Source organism: Phacochoerus africanus, chromosome 11, assembly GCF_016906955.1.
Source record: "Phacochoerus africanus isolate WHEZ1 chromosome 11, ROS_Pafr_v1, whole genome shotgun sequence".
Classification (NCBI taxonomy): Eukaryota; Metazoa; Chordata; class Mammalia; order Artiodactyla; family Suidae; genus Phacochoerus; species Phacochoerus africanus.
This window is the reverse complement of record NC_062554.1, coordinates 41,785,623-41,798,266: the sequence shown is the minus strand read 5'-3', so window position 1 is coordinate 41,798,266 and position 12,644 is coordinate 41,785,623. Positions and strand designations below refer to the sequence as shown.

Sequence of the window (12,644 nt, the reverse complement as noted above, 5' to 3'; positions counted from 1 at the left end):
TCAGTGATCAAAACCTAAGTCAGCGCAGAAAAAAAAAAAAGGGGGGGGAGGGGGCGGGGGAGTTCCCATTGTGGCTCAGTGGGTTACAAGGCAATTAGTAGCCATGAGGATGTGGGTTCCATCCCTGGCTTCGCTCCTAGGGTTAAGGATCCAGTATTGCCATAAGCTGTGGTATAGGTCCCAAAAGAGCCTTGGATCCTACATTGCTGTGGCTGTGGTGTAGGCCAGCAGCTGCAGCTCTGATTCAACCCCTAGCCTGGGAACTTCCATATGCCATGGGTGTGGCCTAAAGAAGCAAAACTAAGTCAGGCACTTGCATTTCCAGAAAGGAAAAAACCTGTCAGGGGGTGTGTGTGATATGTGTAGATGCCTATAGGCATGTGTTTTATGTGTGTTTTATATAGAGGTGTGTATGTTATAAGTGAGGAGTGGTGGTGGTTTTTCTTTTGATAATTTTGTCCATCTTGACTGAGGGAGGCTTCAGCTCAAACAAAGGCTGTAAATATAGTGAAAGTTCAAATACATTAACAAGAGAGCACTCTAAGACCAGCTGGCATTCTAGTTAATATAAGTTTATTACATGCATACTCTTGCAATATAGAGTGAGGTTTGGATCTATAAAACCTCCTTAGAAACTACTTGCTAAAACTGTGCCTGATTTTTCAGAGGAAGAAATCAAAGTTCAAAGGGGTTATATAATTTACAGAAGGCCATATAGCTGTTTAAACAAAGAATTTCCTATAGAATATGTCTCTTCCTTACCACTCTACTGAATTTCAGTTATTCCAAGTGACCATTTCTGGAAGAAAAAAAAAAAACTATCTTTTGTTTGAGAGTCTGTAGAAAATATTTTGAAACAAATCAGAAGTGATTTGTGCGTGCACCTTTTAAATCTTGATAATAGTTCCTGTTGTGGCATAGCGGAAACGAATTTGACTAGGATCCATGAGGATGCAGATTCTATCCCTGGCCTCCCCCAGTGGGTTAAGGATCCTGTGTTGCTGTGGCTGTGGTGTAGACCAGCAGCCATAGCTCTGATTCGACCCCTAGCCTGGGAACCTCCAAAAAAAAAAGCAAATCTTGATAGTAGTAATCAAATTGAATTATTTTTAGGGGGGAAAAATTTATCCTCCACAAGGATAATTGTGGAGCTACACGATTTTCACTGTAAAGAAAATCCAGACACTGGCTCCAGGCCAGCAAGAAATGTTCTGAAACTGAAAATGGTGATGTGTATCAGGAAGATAAAGAGGAATGAACCTGCTACTGTGCAGGAAAGGGGTGTACCTTTCCAAAAGGCAGAGTACCCGTCAGGGCCTTAGAAAAAGGCTCTGTCCTCTCTGATTCTCTCTAGAATGTGCCACAAATCATAAAGAAAGGAGACAGGGCCAGTGGAGAGAGTGGCATGTTTGTTCAGTAGAGGTGGAAAGAACATTTAGAAGTTTGGAAAATGGGAAGTAGGGCTAAAAAGACTGAATGCTGGGGAGTTTCTCATAAGATGCAGGATATTGAGGGAGAGTAAGGACACCGGAATCAGAAAAGTGTAAGTTCAATTCCCGACTTTGCCACTCGTTCAGCTTCTTTTCCCGTAAAAGGAGAATAATAACTGCACACAGGTTTATCGTGAAGATAAATGTTTCAGCACAAGTAAAGGTGCTGGTGCACTGTCTGTGTTCAAAAATGGTAGCATGAGTTCGAGTGAGATTGTGTGGGAGGGGACAGTTCCCTGGAGGAGCTTCTCACTTGGACAGTCTGCCTTCCTCGGAGTCCTGGATCCTGACCTTGGCTTGGCCACTTGGCCATGTACACATTTCTGACTCCAAATTGTAATGTTTTTCCTAACGTTCCAAACTATCCCCCACCTACACTGACTCACAGCAGTGGGTTCTGGCTTTCCATGTCCTGTCTTACTAACACTCAATGTGAACTACATGGGCTGCAGAGAAGCGGATGAACTATTGCAAAAGGTGCATGTCTTTTTGCATGCTTTGAGATCTTCAGACTTTACAAAGCCTTTTATTTTTAGAATTGATATATTAGGTACTGAAATAAACCCAGTAAACCATGACTGCTAATGAGATCAAAATCTCATTTGATGCCCCAAAAATGTTTAAACTTTGAACGAGTTCAGGACACATGTTTTTTGTTATCAGATCAAGATGTGATGTGCTTACAATCACAACATTCTAATTAGAGATTATTGGAGAAAAAATCGTCACTTCAAATAATTTATCATGTAACTGATGACAAAACAGTTTTCAAACCAAACTTAAATAGTCTGTTTTGCCAAGATGATAGCATTATTATAAAGAAAGTGGGAAAAGTTATAGCCATGCTAATTTATGTGTTTTTATTTTATATATCTCCAATTAAACTGTTTTCATTGGAAAATGGGGAATAAAAATAATATATGATGTTATATTTTTAAGAGTATACAAAATTACATGCCTGTCCCTTTAAGGAATCTGTACCTTCAAGGAGCACCTTTATTCACAGCATATAGAACAGTCTGATGGGAGCAAATGGGGAAGATGACACTCTGCCCAAGTTTTACTTTAATTAAATTTATTGAAGTACAATATATATACAGTAAATTCACCGCTTTTAATCTACAGTTCTGTGAGTTTTGACAATAATGTGACCATTACCACACTCAAGATGTAGAACAGTTCTACCACCCAAAACATTATCTCATGTCTCTTTGTGGTCAATCTTTGCCCCAACCCCTTAATCAATTCTCTTCCCTATGGTTTTGTCTTTTCCAGAATGTCATATAAGCCTTTGTAGTCTAGGTTCTTTTTCTTACCATAATACATTTTAGATTCATACATTGTGTGTCTATCAGAAGTTTGTTCCTTTTTATTGCTGAGTAGTATTCCATTACATGGATGTATCCCAGTTTGTTTACATAGAAATGAAAGACATTTGACTTACTTCCAGTTTTTGGCAGTTGTGAATAAACCTTCTCTATATATTCACATACAGGTTTTTGTGTAACGTTTTCGTTTCTCTTGGGTGGCGATCATGCTGGGTAGTACAATAAATCTATTTTAACATTGTAAGAAATTTCCAAACACGTGTCTGCACCATATTTTATCCTCTCTCAGCGATACACACAAGTTTCAGTTGCTCCACTTTTTTGTCAGCACTTGATAACTGTCATATTCTTTTAGGAATTCTAATAGCTGTATAGTGTTACCTCATTAGACTTTTAATTTTCCTACTATCTGAGGATGTTGAGCATCTTTTTATATGTACATTTGAGGTCTGAATATCTTCTTTGGAGAAATGTTTAAACTTTGCCCATTTTTAATGGGGTTGTTTATTTTCCTATTACTGAGTCTGGAGAGAGAGATTCACGAACATCCTGGTCCAAGACCAAAGGCCTGAGAATGGGAAACGCTGATGCCTGAGGAAGACAGGAGTCCCAGCTCAAGCAGAGACCAAAGTCAGCCTCCCTCCATTTTTTCATCCTCTTCCAGTCCTCAGTGGATTAGATTATGCCCACCTACACTGGTTAGGGGTGAGGGCCATCTTCACTCAGTCTATCTTGAATCAGTTCTCTCTCTGGAAACGCCTTCAAAGACATACATAGAAATGATGATTTACCAGTTATCTGGGCCCCTTTAGCCCAGTCAACTTAACACATAAAATTAACCATCCCAGACCCATCAAAGACATACCTCATGTCTCTAACTGTCCCTGTCTGTAATCATTCCAATATCTGGGTTATCTCTGAGTCTGATTCTATGGTTCACTTTGCTCTTTACCATGGATTGTTTTTTTCTTGCTTTTTTGTGTTTGTCTCATAATTTTTATTTATTGTCAGGCAAAGTTTAAAAGAGTATAGACTCAAACAAATAGAACTTATGCATAGAAATGAGACACCTCTTCTCCTAGGCCATTCCTGTGTGCTGGAGGCCAGGGTTGGGGACAGGGGTGGTTCACCCAGTAAAGTCAGTAGTTGAGCTGGGTTTGGGTTTTTTGTTGCTATGGTGACCCTGAATTCACCATTGGCCTCAAATTTCTTCAGAGTTATTCCGTGCTTAAGGTGGGTATTGTTTAGACAGAGGACACTTCTCCATGTTCCTATTTCACCCTCACTTTCACCCTTCCCTGTATGCTTGGGTCTCAGAGTCTCTCTGCATGGCCTTGTCTCCTCTCCTGGCTTAACATGGTTGCATTTCCCTTGACAGTACCCAGTCTGGTGGGGAGAAGAAATGTACTCTCTGTTATTCTGGCTCAGCCTTGATCATAGGCAGGCCCTGTACCCCTGGTTTGGGCAGGGGTTGGCAGTGATCCTGCCTCTCACTCGAGTGTTAGGAAATCTCTAATCCTCTGAGTCCAGAAAGTCTCCTGCTGTCCCTACAGGAGTATACAGTATTCTTTCTTCTCCGTTTTTCCAGCCAGAGTCAGTCTTCACACATGCTCTGGGAAGGGTTCACTGTCCTTCCCCCAGTGACATGGGGTTTTGTTCTGTTTTTTTGTTTTTAATATGTAAATGTATTTTTTTTTAAAGACTTCCCATGTGGCTTGCAGCATAACTACTCAGCGTTGCTTCTATATTGTATTTCTCATAACTAAGTCCTCACATCATCTCTTTGAGGTAAATGTACTTAATTCCCATTTTAGAGATAGGAAAATTGGGGTCCAGAGATTTTAAACAACTTTCCTAAGATCAAGGAGGTTGTATGTTGCAGAGGATGTATTTAAACCTAGATCTGTCTCATTCCAAGTTCATGAGGGGCTTAAGGGTGTGCCTTTATCTGTGTGGGAGGAAGGCCTTTCAATCTGGAAATCCTGAGGGTTGAAGAGTCTTCATTGCCATACTAAGGAGAGTGGATTTTACCCTGAAAGTGTGGCGCAGAGGGTCTTCTTTCCAGCTTCATCTCCTGCCTTTTCACATACACCTGAGCCACCTGTACCACCATTAGTTCCAAAGAGAACTTGATTTCCTATCTTCACGCTTTGCACATGCTTTCCCTTCTGCCTGGTAGGCGCTCCTTCCCAATATGCCTTTGTCTCCTGGCTAACGAAGACTCACCTTTCAAGACTTCATGCAGAGTTCCTCTCTGGTTCACAAATGTAGACACCATCCTTGTTTAGGAAAGCTAGAATCTTAAGCTTTCTAGAGGCAGGTGGAAAAGAAGCCAGGATAAGGGCGGTCCTAACAAGAAAAGAGAATGCAACATGGAGTACAAGCAGCAAAGAGTCAAATGTGTTTCAAGCTATTTTCTGGGTCAGAAAAAAATGTGTCCAAAGAGGAATCAAGAGGAAAAGTAGATGGTTTACTGCCTGTATCATAAGGTTGTTGAGCTTACAGGGAAAATAAAAGCAGCACATGCTGACTGAAACAGAACTACTGTTTCCTTGAACAACTCTGTCTGGAGTCAGCCCTACATAATATGTTTATGACGTTTGCTTAAGATTCCTTTTGCATCTCTAATCTTATGTTTTGGCATCCCTTTCTTTCAACACTTTTTATAAATTCAAAACTTCTAAAACCAGCCAATATCAGTATACACGCTTCATAGAAAATCCTATTATCAAAAGTCCATTCATTCAACCAGTGTTTAATGAGAACCTATAAATATGCAAGGCACTAATGGGACATGTATAGATAAGGCCTACAGCAGAGGAAGCTCTAAGATCCTACACAGAGGTCACAAAGTTGTACCTCATAGCCATGATATTTTGCTTAAAATATATTCTTAAAAATTTGGAGATTTCCCATATTCATCTGGATTTCTGACTTTGATTGAATAAATTGGTGAATTGGCACCACTAGGCTTGCAATCCCAAATAGAACAGGCTTGAGCTGAATGTGCCATCTTTTACAGGCCAGGATGTTTTCCAGTGTACCACTGGCACCACCATACCTGTCAACCTTGGGAAATTCAAAATGGAAAGCTATTCTTGACCCTGCCCTCTCGCTCATTCTTCGTATTCAATCAGGCAACAAGTCAATTTAGTCTCTACAATATGTGTCTTTGCTTCCATCCCCTCCTTCTCACTCTAACTTCCAGGACTTTATTACCCCCTGATGAGACTTATAGTAATAATAGCTAACATACATTGAACAGCACTCATGTGTTAAGCACTATGCATGGGCCATCTCATTTAATCCTCACATCAGCCTGAAAAGATAAACTCCATTTTACAGTAAAGTGAGAAACTACTGTAAAAGCTTAATGCCCCCTCCTAAGGTCCCACAGCCTTCAAGGGGTACAGTTTGACTCTCAAGTCTAAACTCTTAACCCTACAGATGCTGTAAATCATGAAGATAACTTCAAGCCTTGGGTACAAGTCGCCCTAGTGTCTTGAAGACTTTCCAAGGGGTAGAAAGAAAAAGAAGGCTTTAAAAGGATCATTTTCCATTCCAGAGCCTCAACTGCTATGAATACTCTTTCCCAGAATGGGTCTACCTGCTAACCCAAGTGAGGTCTCAGAGTCCCCCTTTCTCTCACTGACTATCCCTCAGTCATCTTGAATCTTATCAGGGCGCACTTCCCCAGAGTATAAAACACTCAAGTAAACAAAAGGACAAGTTGAAATATTGATGTAGGTGTGGGGGAGAGTCAATAGTTTTTTCTATTGAGTAACAAACCTTTCGAGGTCCAATCCAATTACAAGTTCCATTCCAACCTGGATACAGAAAGATGACATGCAGTTGCCATCCTAATAACACCTAATAACCTTGTCTTGTTGTCGCAATTAACCTTCAGTGTACCACAGGCTTCAACTTTTTTGCTGCTCTAGGCTTAGGCAGGGGGCTGAGATGCAAAAGGGTCTTCCTTAAAGGTTCCTGCTGCCCCCTCTGCTCAGCCATCTCTGAGGCCAATGTCACCATGCTCTCCTTCCACAAGTGACACACTATTTGCTCAGCTGTTGTTGTTCCTAGGTACCAGGCCTGGGGTGGGGGCAAGAGAGAGACTCCGTTTCCCTGGCCCAGCCTCTATCTTAGGCAGGTCCTCTGTGCCTAGGTCTTTGAGAGAGCCTTTCTCAGAGTTACTGCTCTTCCCCTAGCAGCCACACTCTGCCTATATCTATGGTTGATCTTGGTGAGTTTCCTGCCCTCCTCATAGGGGTAGCAGATCTCTACCTATTTTCAGTATTAGATCTTGGGTCCAATATGGCTTTCTGTCCCTTCCCTAGATGTAGGGGTCTTATTCTCCTACCTCCTCTCTTTTCAGGATTGGATCTTTGCTTCTGTCATAGGAATGAGAACATTACATGTCCTATTCCCAGGATAGAATACATTGAATTTTTAATTCTTAGAAATAAAGTTTTGCCTGGTCCTTAAGAGCCACGGAGTTTGCATCTCCTCCTCAAATGATTGAAAGCTTTTTCTTAAGAGCCTAGGAAAGTTTTCAGGACTTTATGCCCACCTTTTAGCAGCTGCCAATCCTTTCCTTCTTGCCTGCACCAACTAGGGGTCTTTTCTCAATATCCTGCCCTGTCCCCAGTCTCCCTCATGAGCACCAGTGGAGGGCCATGTGTGTTACCTAATGCAAGTTTGTGTGCCCAATGCACAGTGAGGCCAAACAATACCAAAATGTTGGAGTTTGGAGCAGAGAAAGCTTTATTGAAGGGCTATGCAAGGATACAGGTAGTTCCTGCCTTAGAAAGAAGGCTTTCAGCAAAGCCCTCTTAAAGGCAAGGTGAGGGAGGGGCGCAGTTATTTGTTGCACATTTCTTGGTGTCAGATCCTTTGTTCTTACAACTGTCCACATAGGTCAGGTCACAGTCCGGTCACAATGTTCTTGTTTTTCTCTGGTCAGGTCATGGTCAGACTATCCTATTTATTTCAAGCTATAGGCAACAATCTGTTACAAAAGGTGCAGAGCGTGACTCAGCATAGGCAACATGTAAGTGAGCAACCGCTAGTGAGTGACCTTTAGTGGTCCTGCTCATCCACTGGTCAGCATTGTAGTGAGCCCTTCCCCCAAACAAGTGACAGTGAGCGACCACTGGCCCCTCCCTTCCCCTTTCTCTGTATAAAAGGAACCTGAATTCGGACTGAGGAAAGATGGTCTTTTGAGACTTTAGTCTGCCATCCTGGTCTGCTAGCTTTCTGATTAAAGTTGTTATCTCAGAGTTCCCGTCATGGCACAGTGGAAACAAATCCAACTAGTATCCAAGAGGATGCAGGTTTGATCCCGGGCCTCACTCAGTGGGTTAAGGATCCAGTGTTGCCATGAGCTGTGGTGTAGTTCAGACATGGCTCAGATCCCGCATTGCTGTGGGGTAGGCAAGCAGCTGTAGCTCCGATTTAAACCCCTAGCCAGGGAACCTCCATATGCTGTGGGTGCAACCCTAAAAAGCAAAAATAGTCATTATTCCTTGCCCCAACAACTCATCTCCGAATTTATTGGCCTGTCATGTGATGAGCAGAACGAACTTGGGTTCTGTATCAATTATTGGCAAGCCAAACCTGGAGTCTTGCTGCTTCTAGCCAGCAGCCACAGTTGAGGAATTTTCTGGTAAATTCCTAGCAGCTGCCGTGACCACTTGTCCTCCCTTTAAAATTCCCTGAAGCTGCCCTGGCTGCCCCAGTGCTTAGCAGTTGGAGCAAGGATTTGACGTTTGGGAGCCGATGGGTTCCATAAAGTAAGGTAAGTCACTCTGATGTGTACAACCAGAAACATTCTCCCCTCTCAATTTGGGCTTTTCCTTTAAGGAAAAAATCAATTTGTTTTGCATTTGACTGGGGTACCCTGTTGGAGGGGGAAATTGTTGTTGGATTCTATCTGATTTGATTTGTGAAACTGGTTCATTCACTTTTGTTTTGCATTCATCCATAATGGAATCTGTTTATGCTTTTGGTATTGGAATTTATTTGTGCTTTTTGTGTTTCATTGTTCTTGAGCTTGTAAATATGAGAAATACTCCATCTATCTCTAAAGAAAGCCCTTTGGGGCATGTCTTAAATAGTTGGGCAAAATATAGCTGTGGGCATATGACGAAGAAAGAGTTGGTACTCTATTGCAATCGTGTGTGGTCCCAGTATGCATTAGGATCAGGAGAGAAATGGCCTTTGAATGGATCACTAAATTGTTATACAATCTTGCAATCAGAGTTGCTTAGTGAAAGAGCATGTAAAAAAGATGAGATTCCATATGTAGAAGCATTTATGCTATTGCATCAGGAGAAAAAGAAGGCAGACAGCTGCCACCTTATGGTACAGTGGTTTGCAAGGAAGACCATAGAAAACCTGTTCTGCAAGAGGGAGAGGGAGAAAATGAGAGTGAGGACATGCAGTTTCAAACCTTGAACCACCGCTGACCAACCCAGCTCCCCCATTAGCTGTGCAAGCTGCACCAGCAGTTGTTCCAACCGCTCCCAAGCCACCAGCATATTTACCCTCTCTTGTTCCCCCTCCTTATGGGGATCAATTAGAAGGTTCTATGTTAACCCTCAGAGCACAGGAGCCTGGTTTGGTGTCACCATCTAAGACCTGGCAGGGTACACAATCTGGACCAGGAGCGACTTCCACAGCAGGACAGTTTCCCTTGCACCAATATCCTGTAGGAGGCCTTAATGTAATTGTCCAACCAGCTGGGTTTCTATGGATGCACAAGCCATCCTTATCTTCAGATTTATTTAACTGGAAAAACCATAACCCTACTTACCAAGAGGATCCCCTCCATGTGACTCAACTTTTCACTTTGTATCTTTTCTGCTCATCATCCCTGTTGGGTAGACATTCACACTCTTATGAATATGATACTTATTAGGGATGAAAGGAGGATGGTCATTGACAGGGCTAAATAGGAAGCATACCAGCTTCATCTAGAAGATCCAGATGGAACTCCAGAAGCAAATCTGCTGTTGCCATTGCTGAGCCTGACTGGGATCCTCATAATGGGGATAGGCCACACCTACAGCACTGTAGGAAGTGTATCTTAGTGGGTCTTCAACAGGAGGTACCTAGGCAAAGCAGATGAACCAAAATTCAGGAGATACACCAAAAACCCAATGAGGATCCATCAGAGTTGCTATAAAGAATTTAGCAAGCTTGAGGCCCCTGAAAATATGAGAATGGTAAATATGACTTTCATTGGGCAAAGTGCCCCAGATATAAGGTGATTGCCGAAGTTGGTGAATTTGGAACGAACCTTCTCAATTTGTAGATGTTGCTTTTAAAGTGTTCAACAGGGAACAACGGCAGACGCATGAGGATGCAAGATGGAGTGCTACTTTTCTGGCAGCAGCATTGGCTTCCCCGAAGGCAAGTAATCTGAAGAGAGGTGAGCCACCATCTGGGAGCGCACAATGTGCTTATTATAAGTAGGAAGTGCACTGGAAAAGAGAGTGCCCTGGGCTAAAGAATAAGATGAAAATCAATAAAAGAAAGATGGGATCCTTTCATATGGTAAGAAGAGAGGAAGACTTTGATGAGGAATGAAGAGACCCAGGGGCTCCCTTGGACTTGAGGCACCCAATTGCAATTTCCCTGCAGGAGCCCTGGGTAACTTTGACAGTAGAGGACAAGTTGATTGACTTTCTAATAGACACAGGTGCAACATACTCTGTGGTAAACCCCAGGGTGGCGCAGAAAACATCCCAATCCATCCCAGTTATAGGAGTTTCTGAAGAAGTACAAAGTCATTCTTCTTACAAACTCTAGAATGCCAATTAGGGAACCTCACCCTGAAATACAGTTTCTTATGTTTGCCACCATGTACAATCCCTCTTCTGAGCCAAGATCACCTTTGTAAATTAAATGCTCAACTTTTTCACCAGAAGAGCTTGAACTCAGAGTCCCACTGGAGCACACTTTGAACCTACAGATGGCACTCATGGATGCCCCAGAGGTCTACGAAGAGGTAAGGCCAGAAATGTGGGCTGATGGCACCCCAGGGAAGGCCAAAAACACCTGGCCAATACAAATTCCATTAAAAAGGGATGCTGGGACACCTAGTCTAAAACAGTATCTTCTAAGGTAAGAGGCCTAAAGGGAATTCAGCCAATTCTCAAAAAGCTTTTGAAACCAGGATTGATTAAACCTTGCAGATCCCCATATAACACCCCTATCCTCCTGGTAAAAAAAGGAAAATTCAGCAGAGCATCGTTTTGTCCAAGACTCGGGGGTTATTAATGAAATAGTCCAAGATTTGCACCCTGAGGTACCTAATCCATACACTTTACTCACAACTATTCTGGGAGAAGACAGCTGGTTCTTGGTATTAGACTTGAAAGATGCTTTTTTAGGCATTCCTGTTGCAGAAGAATCACAGCAGCTGTTTGCATTTGAATGGCAGGATCCAGAAACACAGGTAGTCCAACAGTATTGTTGGACAGTCCTGCTCCAAGGATTTAAGAATTCCCCTACCTTGTATGGTAAAGTGCTGTCCAGGGACCTTGGAAACATAATATTGGACAAAGGATGCATTCTCTGTGGTGCACGCTAATGGGGCAATCTGGAAAGAAAGGGGGCTCATCACTTCAAACAATAAAGATATAACACATGCTTCTGAAAGCCTGTTACTATTAGAAGCCATCCATAAGCCCTCACAGTGGCCATGATGCACTGCCCAGGCCACCAAAAGGGTGAAACATATAATACAAGGTAACTGGTTAGTTGACCAAGCTGCAAAGAAGGCAGCAAAGGAATTCAATTATCAAGCCAAGATAGGGTCACTTCTCCCACAGACTGACTTGTCAAAATACCAGCCGGTATATTCAGAAAAGGACAAAGAGAGGGCCAAAGAGTGGGGACTGACCACACCTCGCCTGGCTGGAAAAGTAGTGCATAAGAATTTTTTTGGTCCTTGAGGCCTTCTTGGACCCTGTGCTTTAGCACATTCACAATAGTACCCATTACAGTAGAGATGCCACCTTGTAATGTATTCAAAAATACATAATGGGGCCTAACCTACAAATGACTATGCAGCAAGCCACTCAAAACTGCATGATTTGTGCTAAAAATGATCCAAAGCCTTCTGCGAGGCCTCCCCAGATGGGGACCTAACACAGAGGAGCCTGTCCCTCAGAAGACTGGCAAATAGACTTTACCCAATTGCTTTGAGCCGCAGGAGATTTCAGGTACCACGCTAGTATTTGTGGACACTTTTTCAGGATGGGCGGAGGCATATCCTACCAGGACAGAAAAAGCCTCCAAAGTGGTTAAAGCCCTCCCTAAGGAAATTATCTCCTGATTTTGGACTACCTAACTCCCTTCAAAGTGATAATGGACTTGCTTGTGTCTCTAGCATAACCCAACAAATATCTAAAGCACTGCAAATTAATTGGATGCTACATTCATCCTAGAGAACCCCAATCAACAGGAAAGACTGAGAAAATCAACCATACATTAAAGAGGAGCATTGCTAAAATATGTCAAGAGACCAATTTAACTTAGGATAAGGCCTGGCCGGTTGCCCTGTTATGGGTCAGAGTGGCTCCCAGAAGCAGTCTTAAATTAAGCCCCTTTGAAATATTGTATGGTAGGCCGTTCCAGATGTCTCCTCAGTCAGGGAAATCTATAAATGTGCTGAAAGATCTAGCAGTTGCCTGTTATGTTAGACCTCTGAGCACTATGCTAACCTCTGTTCATGAGTTTGCGTCCAGCAGGTCTGCCTATCCAACTGAGGTAACCTTACATCCTTTCCAGCCTGGAGATCGCATCCTTCCTAAAGCCT

General features: G+C 42.6%; 1 long non-coding RNA gene across 1 annotated transcript; it reads right to left on the bottom strand.

Annotated features, from left to right (window-relative positions):
* Window positions 1-3,284: 3,284 nt before the first annotated feature.
* LOC125111510 (uncharacterized) lies at window positions 3,285-12,373 on the bottom strand. The gene is made up of 4 exons (XR_007130872.1): window positions 9,784-12,373; window positions 9,633-9,692; window positions 5,045-5,167; window positions 3,285-3,577 (listed from the first exon to the last, which is right to left on the bottom strand). It is a non-coding gene; the product is annotated as an uncharacterized LOC125111510 (long non-coding RNA).
* Window positions 12,374-12,644: the final 271 nt, after the last annotated feature.